Below are 17,110 nucleotides of genomic sequence, written 5' to 3' on the forward strand. Positions count from 1 at the left end.
TCTGCAGAGTTAAACCTATTCGAATAGCCGCATCCTCGGTTATGGACAGTTGGAAAGGCCATACTGTTCCGTCATCAGAACTTTTTCTAAAAATATGAACGGTGACTTGTGACTTGAATTGAAAGGTGACTTTGACTTTGAATCACAACTGAGTTGTGGGAATGACACTAATGTTCCCACTTGAGTTAGTTAAGCAAATGAAGAGTTTTGAGTATTAAAGTCTTGATGAAATAAAACTGGCTTTATGCAAATGAAACTAGAGCTTAGAACCCCCTTACTATAGTTGATGGTGTTTTACATTAGTATTAGTTTGCGAGTACTTTAAAAGTACTCATGGCTGTGTCCCCTGGCTATTCAAATGGCCGGACTATGAAGAGGAGTACCGTAACCCGAAAGAAGGACAGCGAGGACGTCTACGACAACTAGGATCACTCCCGACGTCAACGGTTGCTGTGGACTAAATGGACTACGACTACGCTATTTCGCTTCCGCTAGGTGTTATGTAATGAATAAATAGAACTTCTATTATTGTAATGAGACTGGATCATGTGATCCTTTATTTGTAAGACGACTATGTGTTGTAATGAATGATGTGTTATGATATCAATCTATTATGTCTCGCAAAAACAATATTCCTGGGATTGCGAGGAATGGCATAATAGGCATCTGGACTTAAAAATCCGGGTGTTGACATTCACCCCTGGACTATGGGTCCATAGCAGTAGCTAGATGGTCGTCTTCTCCTAATTGTGCTATCATGTTCGATCTTGTGAGCTGCCTATCATGATCAAGATCGTCTATTTGTAATGCTACATGTTGTGTTTGTTGGGATCCGATGAATATTGAATACTATGTCAAGTTGATTATCAATCTATCATATATGAGTTGTTTATGTTATTGCATGCTCTCCGTTGCTAGTAGAGGCTCTGGCCAAGTTGATACTTGTAACTCCAAGAGGGAGTATTTATGCTCGATAGTGGGTTCATGCCTCCATTAAATGCGGGACGAGTGACGGAAAGTTCTAAGGTTGTGGATGTCTTTGTTGCCACTAGGGATAAAACATCGATGCTTTGTCTAAGGATATTTGTGTTGATTACATTACGCACCATACTTAATGCAATTTTCTCGTTGCTTGCAACTTAATACCGGAAGGGGTTCGGATGATAACCTGAAAGTGGACTTTTTAGGCATAGATGCATGCTTGGATGGCGGTCTATGTACTTTGTCGTAATGCCTCGATTAAATCTCATAGTACTCATCATGATATATGTATGTGCATTGTTATGCCTTCTTTATTTGTCAATTGCCCAATCTGTAATTTGTTCACCCAACATGCTAATTATCTTATGGGAGAGACACCGCTAGTGAGCTGTGGACCCCGGTCCTATTCTTTACATCTGAAATACAATCTACCGCAATTGTTCTTTACTCGTTCTTCGCAAACAATCATCATCTTCCACACTATACATCTAATCCTTTGTTCACGGCAAGCCGGTGAGATTGACAACCTCACTCGTTACGTTGGGGCAAAGTACTTTGGTTGTGTTGTGCGGGTTCCACGTTGGCGCCGGAATCCCTGGTGTTGCGCCGCACTACACTTCGCCACCATCAACCTTCAACGTGCTTCTTGGCTCCTCCTGGTTCGATAAACCTTGGTTTCTTTCTGAGGGAAAACTTGCTACTGTCTGCATCACACCTTCCTCTTGGGGTTCCCAACGGACGTGTGCTAATTGCACGCATCACGGCTACGGCAGGAACAAGGGGAGGAACATGGGCTACAAACCCCCGATGCCCACCCCCTACAACCCGTGGACTGGAGGCTTCCAAATGTGGCCCATGCAGCAGTTCACCATCAGCCACAACATCCTCGGGCCTCGCACGGGTCCCCGCGCCCACGCCTACATGGTGGCCCACCATGATGGCCACACTGGCCATGCCGGCCACTACGGTGCAGCCATGTTGGCGCCCCGACCGGCCACTACGGTGTTGCCCCGCATGGCACTGCCGCGTATGGCGCCACCCCCCTCGCCACGCCCCCAGCGTCAGCGCAAACGTGGGATCCCTCCGCCCTTGCTCAGTACTTCACCAACATGACGCTGCAGCAACCCACCCTGGAGTGGGTCATGGACAATGGTGCCACTGCCCACATCTCCAACGACGCTGGTATCATTTGTTATCTATCTCTCCACACCCTATTTATCGCCATGTTACTGTTGGAGATGGCTCCTATGTTCTCGTCTCCACGTTTGGACATGTGAAAGTGCATAGAGCCGCCATGTGTGGTTTTGGTAATTAATGACAATCCCTATGGACTAATGGTTGCATTGAGTTATATGTGCAGGAGTTGTCCATAGGCAATGCTTGAACGATTAGTTGGCGTCAAGGTTGCAATACGAAGAAATGAGATGCACCGAAGAAGAAGCTCTCCCATAGTGAATTATGGGGGAGCAATCCGCAAGACATCAAGAAAGCATAATCAAGGATGGAGTTCCATCCTTGTTGCGGTCAAGATCATCATCATCGAGCTCAAGTGGAATGCGCAAGGATAAGGTTTGCTATCGATAGGGTTTCTTTCTCACCGGTCTCGTGGTTTAGTCGAGAGACCGGTTTATAGGCTAAGTGTCGTACTATTAAGGGGCTCTCGAGTAAGTAACTCGATCGTATCGCTCGGAGTGCGGTCAAACCTTTGCATCCTTGCATCATATCTCTTGGTTGTTATTTGGATCTTATCCATGTGGTGTTTTAGAGCTTGTGGTTATTTCCATGACAAGCTCTAGTTCATCGAAAACGGATTTCGCGTATATCTCTTGTTGCATTTTTGAGTTGGGTGGTTTTATCGGTTTCTTGTATTGAGGGGCTGTCCTCTTTCCAACAAAATTGGTTTCGTCTCATTTGAATTTTCTAATCTCAAGTTATTTGCTTTTGAAGTTTGAGTTTTAAAAGAAAAAGAAAAAGGGGGGAACGTTTTTTTTTTGCCCGGAGCCTCCGCCCACGCTACCGCTCACATAGCCCAGCTCCCAGTAACCCCCTAGCCTCCTAAGGCCTTTTTCCGGTACCAGGCCCGAAGGTACCGGCCGGCCCAGGCCGGAGGTACCGGCCGCCTCCCTGGCCCGCAGCGCCCGCCTGTGCCCCGCTCGCCTCGATCGCTGGCTGGCGCTCGCTCGCCCCCACACCTTGCTGGCTGCACGTTCCCCGTGCTGGGCCCCGCTCGCATGGGCTGCTCAGCCAGCATGCCGCCCCACGCGCCCCGCAAGCCTCCACGTCGCTCGCCGCTCACACGCCCACGCGAGAAGCTCTCTGCGTTGACCTGCTGCGATCGATCCCGCACGTCGCTCGCCAGGGAGGCCACGCGCTCGCTCTGGCGCTGGTCCCACCCAATCCCCTGCATGGTCCGGCTCTCCCTGGCCTTTTCGTGCACGCGCTAGCTGAAGTTGCAGCGCTGGGGCCCGCCCTCTGACGCCCGCACGCGTTGCTGGCTTCGCTACTGTGGCCGTTCGTTGCTGGGGTGGTAGTACCGCTCCCCCAGGCCGGTACTACCGGCCCCAGCCGTTCCTATCCTAACGGGCAGATTTTTTGCCCCACCTTTTTATGCCCTCTCTCTTCCCTGTTTCACTACTTCTTCTTCCTCCTCTCTCTCCAGTTTGTCCCCACCATTGTTGTTGACTTCTTTGAGCTTGAGATCTTTCTCCCCATCCAATGATTCTTGCATCTATTTGAGAGAAAGATTAAGGAGATCTAGATCCACACTTTGACCAAACCAAATCATCTCTTTGTGAGTAAATCTTTGGGATCTAGATCTTGGAGAATTTTGTGTTCTCCTCTTTGTTCTTCCTCTCTTATTCCCCCAATAGCTTTAGTAGCTTTGTTGGAATTTGAGAGTGAAGAATTGGATCATCTTTGTGGTGTTCTTGTCATTGCATTTGGTGCATCGGTTTGACTTCTCCACGGTGATACGTGGAGGTGAAAGTTCGTGAAATATTCAGTTCGGGAGCTTGTTCCCGGAGCTTGTTCCTCTTGGGTCTTTGGACCCTAGACGGCTTAGTGGTCTTTGTGGTCTTTGTGGTGTTCTTGGGGACTCCAATTAAGTTGTGGAGATTCTTCAAGGGCAAGGCCTTTGTGGCGATTTATTGGGAGCCTCCAATTAAGTTGTGGAGATAGCCCCAAGATTTGTGCGGGTTCGGTGACCACCCTAAGATTCCATAGTGAATCGAGGACATCCCTTTTGGTGGGAATTCTCGAGGAGAATACGGTGGTCTTCGAGCATTTGGAGTGACTTGTCCTCCACACCACTCCAACGGAGAGTAGCACTCACAAGAGTGTGAACTTCAGGATTCATCGTTGTCTCCGCGTCACTTCGGTTATTTCTATGCCCGAACGCTCTTTACTTATGCACTTTACTTTGTGATAGCTTTCGTGCTTGAAGTTATATATCTTGCTATCACATATTTGCTTGAATTGTTTAGCATAAGTTGTTGGTGCACATAGGTGAACCCTGGTTATATAGGTTTTGTGCTTGACAAATTAAACGCTAGTTTTATTCCGCATTTGTTAAGCAATATTCGTAAAAGTTTTAAACCGCCTATTCACCCCCCTAGGCGCCATCCGTGTCCTTTCAACATGCCTCCCTTCCCTCTCTTTTTTCCTAATTGTCCGCTTCATCTCCGCGATGTCCTTGTTACAGCTTGCATATTTCAAAATCTTATATTTGTCCGTTAGTTTACTACGGATAATAATTGTTCTATCGATGATCCTTTTGATTTTTCTGTGAAGGACCTTCCTACCTGACGTGAGCTTCTTCGGTGCGATAGTACGGGGGAGCTTTATTCCTTCCAGCGTCCGGTGTCTCGTGCTCTCACCACGATCACCACCACCCATGATATTTGGCAGCGTCGCCACGGTCACCCCGGTCATGATGCTTATCGTCGTCTTTCGCAGCATATTTCTTTAGCTTGTAATAAACAAATAAATCATAGTACTCTTTCTCATGCATGTTAACTTGGAGGCCATGTATGTTTGCCTTTTTCATCCTCAGCACTAGGACTACTCGCCCTTTTGAGTTAATTTATTGTGATCTTTGGACATAACCAATCTTGAGTATTTCTAGCAATAAATATTTTTTAGTTATTCTAGATGATTTTACTTATTTTTTATGGACTGTTCCTCTCCGCCAAAAATCCGATGCTTACACCACCCTAGCATTTTTCAGTGCGTTCACCCATACTCGGTTTAATTTGTTTCTTGCGTCCATACAGTGTGAAACAATCATGAGTTCGACAATGCCAAACTGCACTTTCTCGCCGCCACCCATGGCATACATATTCGCTTCTCATGCACATGCACCTTCCAACAAAATGGTAAAGCCGAGCGTATGATTCGTGCAGTCAACGGCATTGTGCTATTGTACGGTCTCTTTTATTTTAGGCTAGTTTACCGCCTCGTTTTTGGTTCGAGACTCTTTAGCACGCCACTCATGTTCTAAATCGCCTTCCTACCAAAACCATGAGTGCCCCATCTCCATACTCCCCCCTTCATAATACCCACCCCGACTTCTCATCTCTTCACGTTTTTGGTTGCCTCTGCTATTCCAACACCGCCTCCACCATGCCTCACAAACTCGCACACGGTCTAGTGCATGCTTATTTCTTGGCTATTCTTCTCACCATAAGGGTTATCGCTGCATGGACCTCGTTACTCATCGCATCCTCATCTCTCACCATATTGTTTTTGACGAGTCTATTTTTTCCTTTGCATCACCGCAGCTACCCTCCGCTGCCACCTATGATTTTCTTGACGATGATGTTCCTCCTCTTGTTGTCCCTCCGGTTGCGCCTCCTCCGCGCGCCCCCTCGCCGGCACCTCATCCTGCACATCGCTGGCGCAACACCTCCAGCATACACGTCCCACCCTGTGAGTGGATTAATCTTCTTACTTCTGTTCGTAGGTACTCGCTCGTTGGTTCTGTCATCCTCACGTGCGGCTCTCAAGGATCCCAACTGGCTCGATTTTATGACCACGGAGTACTGCGCTCTCCTCGGCAACGACACTTGGGGTATCGTACCTCCTCCTCGGAACGCCAACATCGTGTCTGGCGAGTGTGTCTTTCGCCACAAGCTCAAGCCTCACGGCTCCCCCGACCTCTACAAATCTCGTTGGGTGCTTCACGGCTTCTCCTAGGAGCAAGGCGTCGACTTCGACGAGATGTTCAACCCAGTTGTCAAACCAGTGACAGTTCGCGTCATCCTCTCCAACGCGCTATCCCTTAAGTTGGAGACTCGCCAGCTCGACGTCAAGAACGCCTTCCTCCACGACAAGCTCACCGAGGTTGTCTACCTTTGACAACCCACTAGCTTCATCGACTCTACTTTCCCTAAGCACGTCTGTTGGCTGAACTGTTCACTCTACGGCATCAAGCTGGCTCCTCGCCCCAAAGTTTCACGACCTTCATCATCTTACCGGCTTCACCATCTCACGCTCCGACACGTTGTTGATTGTTCTTCAGTCTGCGAAGGGCACAACTTTTCTTCTCCTTACGTCGATCATCCTCACCGCCTGTTCACCTCGTGTACTCGACCGGATCACCACCTCTCTCCAGTCCGAGTTCGCCATGACGGTCATGGCCAGTCTTCACTACTTCCTCGGCATCGCAGTCACCCGTGGCCCCTCCGCGATGCCCCTCTCGCTAGCCAAGTACGCCGCGGAGATTCTAGACAAAGTCGACATGACTGCTTGCAAATCCACGACGACGTCGGTTTACACGTTGCCGAAGCTCGCCACCACTCATGTCCTTCCATCACCGACCTGACTGAGTACCGCAGCTTCGCCGGGGCGCTCCAGTATCTCACCTTCACGCGCCCTGACATCGCGTACACCGTTCAGCAGGTGTGTCTTCACATGCACGACCCTCGCGAGCAGCACGGCGGCCATCATGCGCATCTTGCGCTACGCCAAGGGCATGATTTCTCATGGACTCCAACTTCACTCATCTTCGGCGAACTCCATGGTGACCTACGCCGATGCTGATTGGGCCGGCTACCCCGACACTCGACGTTCCATGTCGGGCTTCTCCGTCTACCTCGGTGACAACCTCGTCTCATGTGGTCTTCGAAGCAGTAGCACACAGTCTCCCATTCCAGCACCGAGGCTGAGTACCGTTGTAACATCCCAATTTTTAAAACAAAGAAAAAATGAATTTCCCTATTTCCAAAATTTAGAGCTAACAAAAACTTTATTTAATTTCCATGTGTTGCATAATATGGATGCATGATTGTATGACTTTGCCATGCCTTGTGATTTAATTGCTTAACATCATCTCTAAACCCTAACCATGATCCTTTGAGATCAAAAAGGGAAGAAAAGAAGAAAATAAGAAATTGCAAAAACCCTCCCATATGTGGGTATATGGCCGAATTGCAAATTTGAGCCTAAGCCCTACTCCTTTGTTTGAAATGATGAAACACAATCCTAAACTCAAATAATATATAAGAACACAACACCACACCTTTTGGGTTCAAAGAAAGTCAAAGAAAAAGAAAATGAGAAAAATTCAAATCAACACATACATGTGCTTATGGCCATTTTTGTCAAATCACAACCTAGGCCAATTTGGCTTGTGCCATTGGTTGGAGAATGTTACTAAACACTTAAGAACACTTTTTGAATCAAAGAAACTCAAATCAAATCAAATTTGAATTCAAATTAAGCTCACATGAGATAATGGTCAAAACTGCCAATTATAACATGACACCTACTTTGAGCCACTGTATTAAGAGATTTTTAAACTAAACTGTTATGACCGGTTTGGCCTATAGCAGGAGGAAGCCCATTAGTGGGCCTAAATTAGGGGCTTAGCCCATTTATCCTTTTCATTAGCTTATTTATACTGCTGTAAAACGTACGTGAGAAATCAAGCAATAAACGGATCTTATAGATCGTTATTGCCGACTCCTTGAGGAGTCGGTCTTCCCTGCCCTAGCCGCCGCTTCTTCCCTTGCGCCACCTTCCTCCAACCTCGCGACGGCGGCCAGCCGCCGGCGCCGCCTTCCTCTCCCTCGTCCAGCACACTTCCACCCCTACGATCTACGTAACCGGCCTGGTAGGATCACAGATCCTATCAATTTGGTATCAGATTGTCCTCGTACGGTCATGTCGTCTTCGCCGGCCACCACCACCACCTCCGCGCCGCCCAACCCGATGCCTTCCGCACCGCCGCCCTCGCAGCCGCCGCCCTCCACGGGAGCCGCGGCATCCATGGCGGGGGCCTCCGACGTCGCTCCCCTCCTCTCGCAGCAGGAGGTCTCGACGGCCATCCGCGATCTCGCCATCGCGGTCCAAGGCATCCGCCTATACCTGATCGGCACGCAGGGGATGACCACGCCGCCGCTGTCGCCGGCCCTCAACGCCTACTCGGCCGCGCCAGCGTTTCCGCCCGTCCAGGGCGTACCCGCCCCGCCCCCGGCCTCGCCGCCTCCACCGCCGTGGTCGTCGTGGCAGCCGGCCCCTAGCGCCGGGCCCGCCTCGCTGCCCCGGGCGTCCCCATCCGGCGGGTGCCGTTTCCGCCGTCGCCCTCGCGGCTCCCGGCGTGGGTGACCGCGACGGAGCCTCCGCCCGTCTACTCGGCCGCATCGGCGCCTCCTCCCGTCTACACGGCTGCCGGGGACCCTCCGAGGCCCTCCTTTCCGGAGCCGGCATACTCGCGCTTTGCGGAGCCTTCCGCCGGCCGCGCGGAGTACCCCGGCCAGGCGCCACCGGCCCAACCCCCCCACGCTACGCCAAGCTTGACTTCGCCACGTACGACGGTGTCGAGGACCCCCTCAACTGGCTCAACCAATGCGAGCAGTTCTTTCGAGGGCAGCGCACCCTCGCCTCGGACCGGACTTGGCTCGCCTCGTACCACCTCCGCGGCGCCGCCCAGACATGGTATTACTCCCTCGAGCAGGACGAGGGCGGCATGCCCCCATGGGACCGCTTCCGCGAGCTCTGCCTTCTACGCTTCGGTCCCCCGATTCGCGGCAGTCGCTTAGCGGAACTCGGGCGTTTGGCCTTCACCACCACGGTACAGGACTTCGCCGACCGCTTCCAGGCCCTCGCATGCCATGCGCCTGGGGTGACGGGGCAGCAGCGCGCCGAGCTCTTCATTGGCGGACTGCCGGACCACATTCGCGTTGACGTGGAGATGCGGGATCCCCAGGACCTGCAGTCGGCCATGTACTACGCTCGTGCCTTCGAGCAGCGCACCCGGGCCATGCAGCAGGCCTTCCCGGCCAGCGACGTTCAGCCAGCCGCCCGCCCTCCACCGACACCACCGGGCCGGGCGCTCACGGCCGTGACTCATGCGGGGCACTCCGATCCAGCCGCGATGCGGCCTTTCCGTCGGCTGACCACGGCCGAACAGCTCGAGCGCCGTCGTAAAGGGTTGTGCTTCAACTGCGACGAGCTCTATGTACCGGGCCACGTTTGTCCACGCCTGTTCTACTTGGAGACCGTAGACGACATTGCGGCTGATGTCGTCGCAGCTGGGCTGGCTGACGCGGCCGTCTCCAAGTCCGACGCCGTTCCGGGATGAGTTCCGCCAGCCAGTTTCCAGCTATCCAGCTCGAGGACGAGCTGTTTGAGAAGGCGAGGAGAGATGTTATGACCGGTTTGGCCTATAGCAGGAGGAAGCCCATTAGTGGGCCTAAATTAGGGGCTTAGCCCATTTATCCTTTTCATTAGCTTATTTATACTGCTGTAAAACGTACGTGAGAAATCAAGCAATAAACAGATCTTATAGATCGTTATTGCCGACTCCTTGAGGAGTCGGTCTTCCCTGCCCTAGCCGCCGCTTCTTCCCTTGCGCCACCTTCCTCCAACCTCGCGACGGCGGCCAGCCGCCGGCGCCGCCTTCCTCTCCCTCGTCCAGCACACTTCCACCCCTACGATCTACGTAACCGGCCTGGTAGGATCACAGATCCTATCATAAACCACCTCAACTCTTTGCACCTCATCCGAGACCTCATCAAGGTGAACAACTTTGGTCAAAACCACCCCTGCAAATTTTGCTGGATTCAAAGTTATGCTCAAGCAAAGTTGGCATATCAAATCAGATTCAAGATTATGCCCCATTTGGATTTTTGCAAACCAACTCCATTTTTCACCCCACCACCACCATTGTTTGCCAAACTTTATATGAATCAACTCCACCAAAATTCATTTCAAAATTTGAAAGTTTTCTTCATGCGGCCATTTGATCGAGCACCTTATGTGCACAATTCTGCCAACTCCCAACACCCTTTTAACCAATAGATTTTAGCCTAAACCATTCAACTCTGGTCATCATTAGCTTCCTGGTTAATCCCTTGGACAATGTCAAGCCTTAGTACCTCTTGTACCTTGACAATTTTGACCACACCCTGCCATGTCGTGGCATGACACCCCTCACTCCCACGCACATGCTGGTACACACCATCGACAAAGGAGACGCACGCACTGGCCACAATACGCGCCCAGACACGCCCATGTCATGCCAGGACGCGCCCAGACACGACACTGGACGCGCCAGAGCGCACGCTCGCCTCGCCGCGTCAGCGCTCGCCTCGACCTCTCCTCTCTCCTACGCCATCACCAGGTCACCAGCTACCTCCAGGACATCCTCACTGGCTCGCTCGAGCGCTGTGGCCAACGCCACCATCGTCGTCCTCTGCCACGGGAACGCCAGACATGACGATCGCCTGCACTCCTCCGTCCCTCCCCTGCTACGCCCTGACGCTCGTCGTGAGCGCCTCGACACCGCCTACACGACGCGTCCACTCCCTGGCCCCGCGTGACCTCCATCGCCGTCGTCATCGCTCACCTGCCCGCACCCCCACGACACCCTCGCGCCGCTATAAAAGGGGCACTCCCGCGCCTCAAATCTCCACACCACCTTGCTCCCCTCCTCTCACTCGATCTCCTCGACCACACCCCGCTCGACATTAGCCACCACAGCCTGCCAATTTGACACCGGAGCCCGCGGAACCGCCGCAGACGAAGCCATCGATTTACGCCACCTCAAGCGACGCCGCCGGTACCAGGAGCCTCCTCATCCTCCGCAACGTCGCCTCGCGTCAACGCCGACGTTCGCCGACCACCGGTGAGCTCGCCGGACCCCAACCCTCGCCGCGCCAGTAGTCCCCTCTCGCCGGAGATGACGACGGCCGTGCGCCGTTCGGTCCAATTCTAATCCTACGGCTCAGACAGAAACTTACCGGTTCGGTGTTTAAGTATCACTGACAGGTGGAGCCCACCTCGTCAGGCGGCCTGCTCGCGCTGGACGCGTAGTTGGGCCGGCCCAGTTCTTTTTCTCCCTTCTGGCCCATTCTCTTTCCCGCCTAGGCCCAAAGTTTGAATTCAATATATTTCTTTTCAGTCAAAATGCATACTGATGTCAAATTCAAATTTAAATAACTTCAAATCTACTGAACCAAATTTAACAAATTTTATATATTTGGAAATATCATGAAATTATCTAAACAACTACACTGGTCTCAACCCTAGATTCGTTGTAGAAATAATGTAGTGAAAATAACAAGGCAGAGCCTTTTCAAACTTCAAACATTTATTAAAAATCAACCCTAAATGCTTTTGAGTTGATTCCAACTCTCAAAAATCACATTTCATATTGTCTATCTGAATATGTAAAAATATGACATGGTTGTTTCATATGATCATGGGCTACAGTAAATAATGGCTATGTGGCCATTTCTAGTCCATTTAAATTGTCAAAACTATTTATTAAATCATATGAGAGGTATTTCTCTCATTTAAAATCATTGTCCCAAATAATTAAACATGAGGTAGGGACCTTGGTCTATATTATCTCATATGATATTATTTGGTGAGTTTAAATTGTTAGTAAGGTAGTATTAAATTGTACGAGGCATATTACCTCATTTAAATCATTGTTCCCAGATAATGAGTATGAAGTGTTGACCTTGGTCAACTTATATTAATACCTTATTATGGAGGAAATTAAATCTTAACAAGATTCAATGAGAGGAAATTATTTCTCCTAAAAAAACAATATTGTAATGAGAGGAAATTATTTTTCTTAAAAAAAACAAAGTCAACCAACATGTTAATAATGTGGGATGCTAGAATAGCTTGTGTGAACCATTTGGGTGCTTAGTCTAGCCCTTAAGATTTGTTTGGTGATTGTGTACCTCGTATCCGTTTTTAGACGCTAGTACCGAGGAATACCAGGAGGAGGAGGTCTACTTCCAGGAAGAAGAAGACCACTTTGATCAATACACCACTCAAGGCAAGCTAGTATTCTTGCAAGCTACCCTAATGCAAAGCTCTACAAGAGCAAGGCAACCATTACATATTACTTTATGCTTAATGATCCTATCCTAAGTTTTTACCTTACAAGTTTTGACTTTGGTTTATCAAAGTTTACTTTTTTCATGATTCACTTGGTCTAGCTATGGAGTAGTACAAGAGCATCACACTTAGCCTAGAAAGCTATAAGCTAGTTAGCACCCCTCATGACTAGTTGCTAGTGCTAAAACTAAAATTGACTACTTTAGATGGGAACATGTGAAAACCAATGACTTTGAAAACCTTGGAATGATGAGTCATTCTATTGAAAGATTTTGAAGGTGAATGCGACTTATGAATGACATGGTGAACTTTACAAAAACTGATGGTTGGGTTCGGATGCGATACCATTCCAATTTTTGAGTACCCCCACAATACCTGATTATGGGTAGGGCTTAACTGGAAGTTTATATGTCTTAGTATGGGTTCCCTCTAAACAAGCGTCATAGGGGTTATGCTGAGGCTGCCTCCGTTGAAAGTGAAATAAGGTGAAATGACGTGAAATGAGGTGAATGTCCGGCCCAAGCCATGTGCAGTTCCCAGGCTGACGGTTTGTCTTCACTGGGAGGCCAAGCTCATGGGAAAAGGTGCCTATACTAGGATATGTAAGTGAAAGGTTATGGTTGATGATCCGCATACTGAGTATGATTATTCAGGGCTATCCCTGACAGATGTAATCAAAAGTTGTGGCACAAGTGTACGACCTCTGCAGAGTGTAAACCTATTCGAATAGCCGTGTCCACGGTTATGGACGGTTGGAAAGGCCATACTGTTTCGTCATCAGAACTTTTCAAAAATGTTACATGTGACTGGTGACTTGTGACTTGAACTTGAAAGGTGAATTTTGACTTGAATCACAACAGAGTTGTGGGAATAACACTAATGTTCCCACTTGAGTTAAGTTAGGCAAATGAAGAACCTTTTATTACTAAAGTGCTTATGAAATAAAACTGGCTTTATGCAAATGAACCTAGAGCTTAGCACCCCCTTACCATAGTTGATAGTGCTTACCTTAGTATTACTTTGCAAGTACTTTAAAGTACTCATGGCTTTGTCCCTGGCTATTCAAATGGCCAGACTATGAAGAGGAGAACCAGTACCATGAAGATGGACAGCAGGACGTCTACGATAACTAGGACCACTCCTGACGTCAACAGTTGCCTGTGAAACAGATGGATCGTGACCGCTACTTCGCTTCCGCTATGTGTTTTGTAATTGGATCTCTAGATCCACTATATTGTAAGACTGGATCATGTGATCCCTTGATGTAAGACAATTATGGTTTGTAATGAATGATGTTCTGTGATATCAATCTATTATGTCTCGCAAAAATAATATTCCTGGGATTGCGATGTATGGCATAATAGGCATCTGGACTTAAAAATTCGGGTGTTGACAACCGTGCCGTGGCTAACGCCGTTGCCGAGGTTAGTTGGATTCGTCAACTTCTCCACGAGCTTCATCAACCATCTCCTCCTGCTACGGTTGTGTTTTATGACAATGTTAGCGCCGTCTACATGTCCACGAACCCTGTTTAGCATCAGCGCCTAAACACATCGAGATCGGCCTTCACTTCGTTTGGGATCGTGTTGCCATGGGCCAGGTACGCGTGCTACATGTTCCCTCGTCTTGACAGTTCGCTGACCATTGTTTCTGGATTTTCGGTCCTTTCTCAACGTCCGTCCTCCTCCCGTTGTGACTGTGGGGAGTGTTGGACAGATATGTCACGCATATCCCCTAATCCCCTAAATCGTAGAGTTCTTATTTGTACTAGATTTAGATGTGCGCCTTGGCGCACGACCCCGTAAATCTCGTGTTAATTTCTTATAGATGAACATATTGGACTAAGGCATACCAAAAAGAAGTGCATAAACAACCGAGCACGAAAGAATGACACACTAAGACAACATTGCAATAACATTCAAATCCGATGGCCAAATAAGCATAACATAATCTTACTATTGTTCATGGTTTTGCTTCCACGTACATGACTAATAATATAGGTATGCACAATCATAGCGAAGCTTCTACCCCTTCTTCGATGTTGTATTGTCATCGCAATCACATATGTTGTTGCAGGAAAAAGCTCGCTTATCTTTTGTACTACACCAAACACAAGCAGGGAGCAAGATTAATGTAACAAACCAATATTCAAGCAAGGGAAATATTCACATAGACCTTCTCATTTTTGCTATAAGCTGTGCAAACCAGACGACAACACTTAGCAGAACAATTATCAATTTAATTTTCTGGATACAAAGAAAAATTATCAGCTGATGAAGAGGAGAAAACATGGAAAGTATTACATACATATACTAATACATGGTTCCGAAATAACACGGAGGCATCTCATCTGGGTTTGCAGAGAGTTGTTCCATTATTTACATATAATTCAGACGAAACACTAAACATAGATGATTCAGACTCAGTCAAATAATGAAAAAGCCCCTATGGACTTGAACATGTCATGTGACTCCACCGCTTATTGATTAAGATCAGTAGGCACAACCTGTGTGTCATCCAAGGCGCTGCAGTTTGGAGTCCAATAAATGAAAGTCAGAACTGCAAATATCCAATAAGGGGCAAGAAATATAATGTCAGGAAAAAAACACTTTAAACTTGAGATAGAGGAACCGAGGAGGAAAAAAGCTTGCATCATGTCGCGAGCAAGCTGTTGCCACAGGAAGAAACGGGAGATGGGTGCAACCGACAGAACAATTTGATCAGGTGCAGATTGAGCTGACACCGACATGTATGTTATCCTTCCTTGTGTATTGTGAAAATGTGAAGCAACATATGCTTGAATCTATAATCTTAGCTGCATAATATCGTAGAAATTTTGTTTCTTTCTACTGTTGCGAGGAGCTGAACTATCAGCGCAGATCTGAACTAAAATAGGAAACCAAGAAGCAAAAGCTAGAGGAAAAGAACAACTATGACATTCCGAAGCATACTTTAGCTCTGAAATATAACTTCAGTTTGGTCTTTCTAGTAAAGCTATCCTTTGGTAGCCTGATTAATAATCAGAAACTGGACATTTGTAGGTAGAGAAAATCTTGTAGATGCAGTAGTTCACTATAAAGTTGTCTTTCTGGAGCAATAAGAAGCAACATAAATCAGGAAACATAAAGAGAAACTCCTGATACACTTGTTGCCTGCAGACATATACTCCCAAAAACATACGGTAGAAAGGCACAAAAACAGACTACTTCTGAAAAGACAAGTGTCATAAACCCGTAAAGTATCAGGCTTAGGATGCAAAACCATTGCTGAAGAGTACTTCTGGAAAGTTTTCAAGTCAAACATTCTTTAACTTGAGGATATTTGACACGATTCAGATGTAAGGAAAAAAGAACAAGAAAAATTCATACATAACGTTGTATCTAGACGACTTGAAAACCACATGGTCCTGTTATTATTTGTGGGTCTATGATTTTCTCTGGCATGACTAAACTTAACTGCAAGGCTGTGAGCATGAAAAATGGATGCTTTGTACCCACTGAAATGTTATCCTACCTAGAAAGCATTGGTTTCTGATTACCAGCAGCAAGTTGCCACTCAGTTGCCTACAGAAAAAGAAAACAAAGCGGTCGTTATTTCCCACAGGTACAAATGAGAGTGAAGCCACTAATGAATACATCAAGAAACAGAACGTGTCATTTTGCTTCCTCGGAATAAATAGCAACCAGTAGAGGGCATTTCAATTTAAAAAATTAAAGAGTAAAGAAAACATTGCAAGTGCAGAATGCCCACTCTTCAACTTTAATGATCATTCTACAAATATAGCGTACAGTCCATTCATGATCACTTTTTAGTCCAACCAAGCAGGAGTAAACTTAACACATACGGCTTACCAAAACATGCATTTGTTCATGGAAATAGGATCACAGCGTTTCAAGCAACTAATTATATCTGCATAACTGGTACATCTCAATATGCACAGAGGCAACCAAGCATAATTGGCACCACACAAGATCAATAAACGCAGTGGCAGCCTAATTTTTGGTGTTTGCCACACCCATTTCTAAGAATATGGGGAACCCAAAATAAGGAACATGATAGTTTTTCCTAGGGAAACGAACAACTGAATGCAATGAAACATACACTTGCAGTTTTAGCATGTGGTGAGACCCGGAATACACACAGTGATGTCAGTTCCCTGCATATGGAAAACCCAAAACAAGGAAGATGATAGTTGTACCTTGGTTCGATTACCTGAGAATTGTTTCTATCTATTGGTTCCTTACATGCTAGCAACTTTGAAGTAATTATTGAGATTCCAGCAAAATTTATTGGCAGGTAGCCTGACCATCTTCCAGCCAAGAAACTCCTTGCGACAACCACAAAACATAGCAGTGGCATTGAACTAGCACTAAGAACTGAACACAACCAATAAGGTTATTGATACAAATATGGATATATGCTAAACTAACATGAAGACAACTTCAAACCCATTGATTTAGTTCCGTTGGATCAGAATGAGTAGCAAATTGAAATAGAAATAAACCGATTAAGAGAAGATTTTCATATCAAATATCAGAAGAATACATTAGTTTCACATCCATACAGTAAGCACAAATTCATATGGAAATATTTGTTTTGTGCGCCAGAGTTAAGCCTGGAATGGCCAACTAAATAAACAAATAGAATGATGTAAAGTAATAAAATAGAACAAATGAGTACAGACCAACCAGAAACAAGCTGGAACAGGGGTACAGTATCATACTCCGTACCATCATGTTTACTCCGAATATGTTTATGATAAGATAACATATAA

The sequence above is a fragment of the Lolium rigidum genome, chromosome 3 (assembly GCF_022539505.1).
Source record: "Lolium rigidum isolate FL_2022 chromosome 3, APGP_CSIRO_Lrig_0.1, whole genome shotgun sequence".
NCBI lineage: Eukaryota > Viridiplantae > Streptophyta > Magnoliopsida > Poales > Poaceae > Lolium > Lolium rigidum.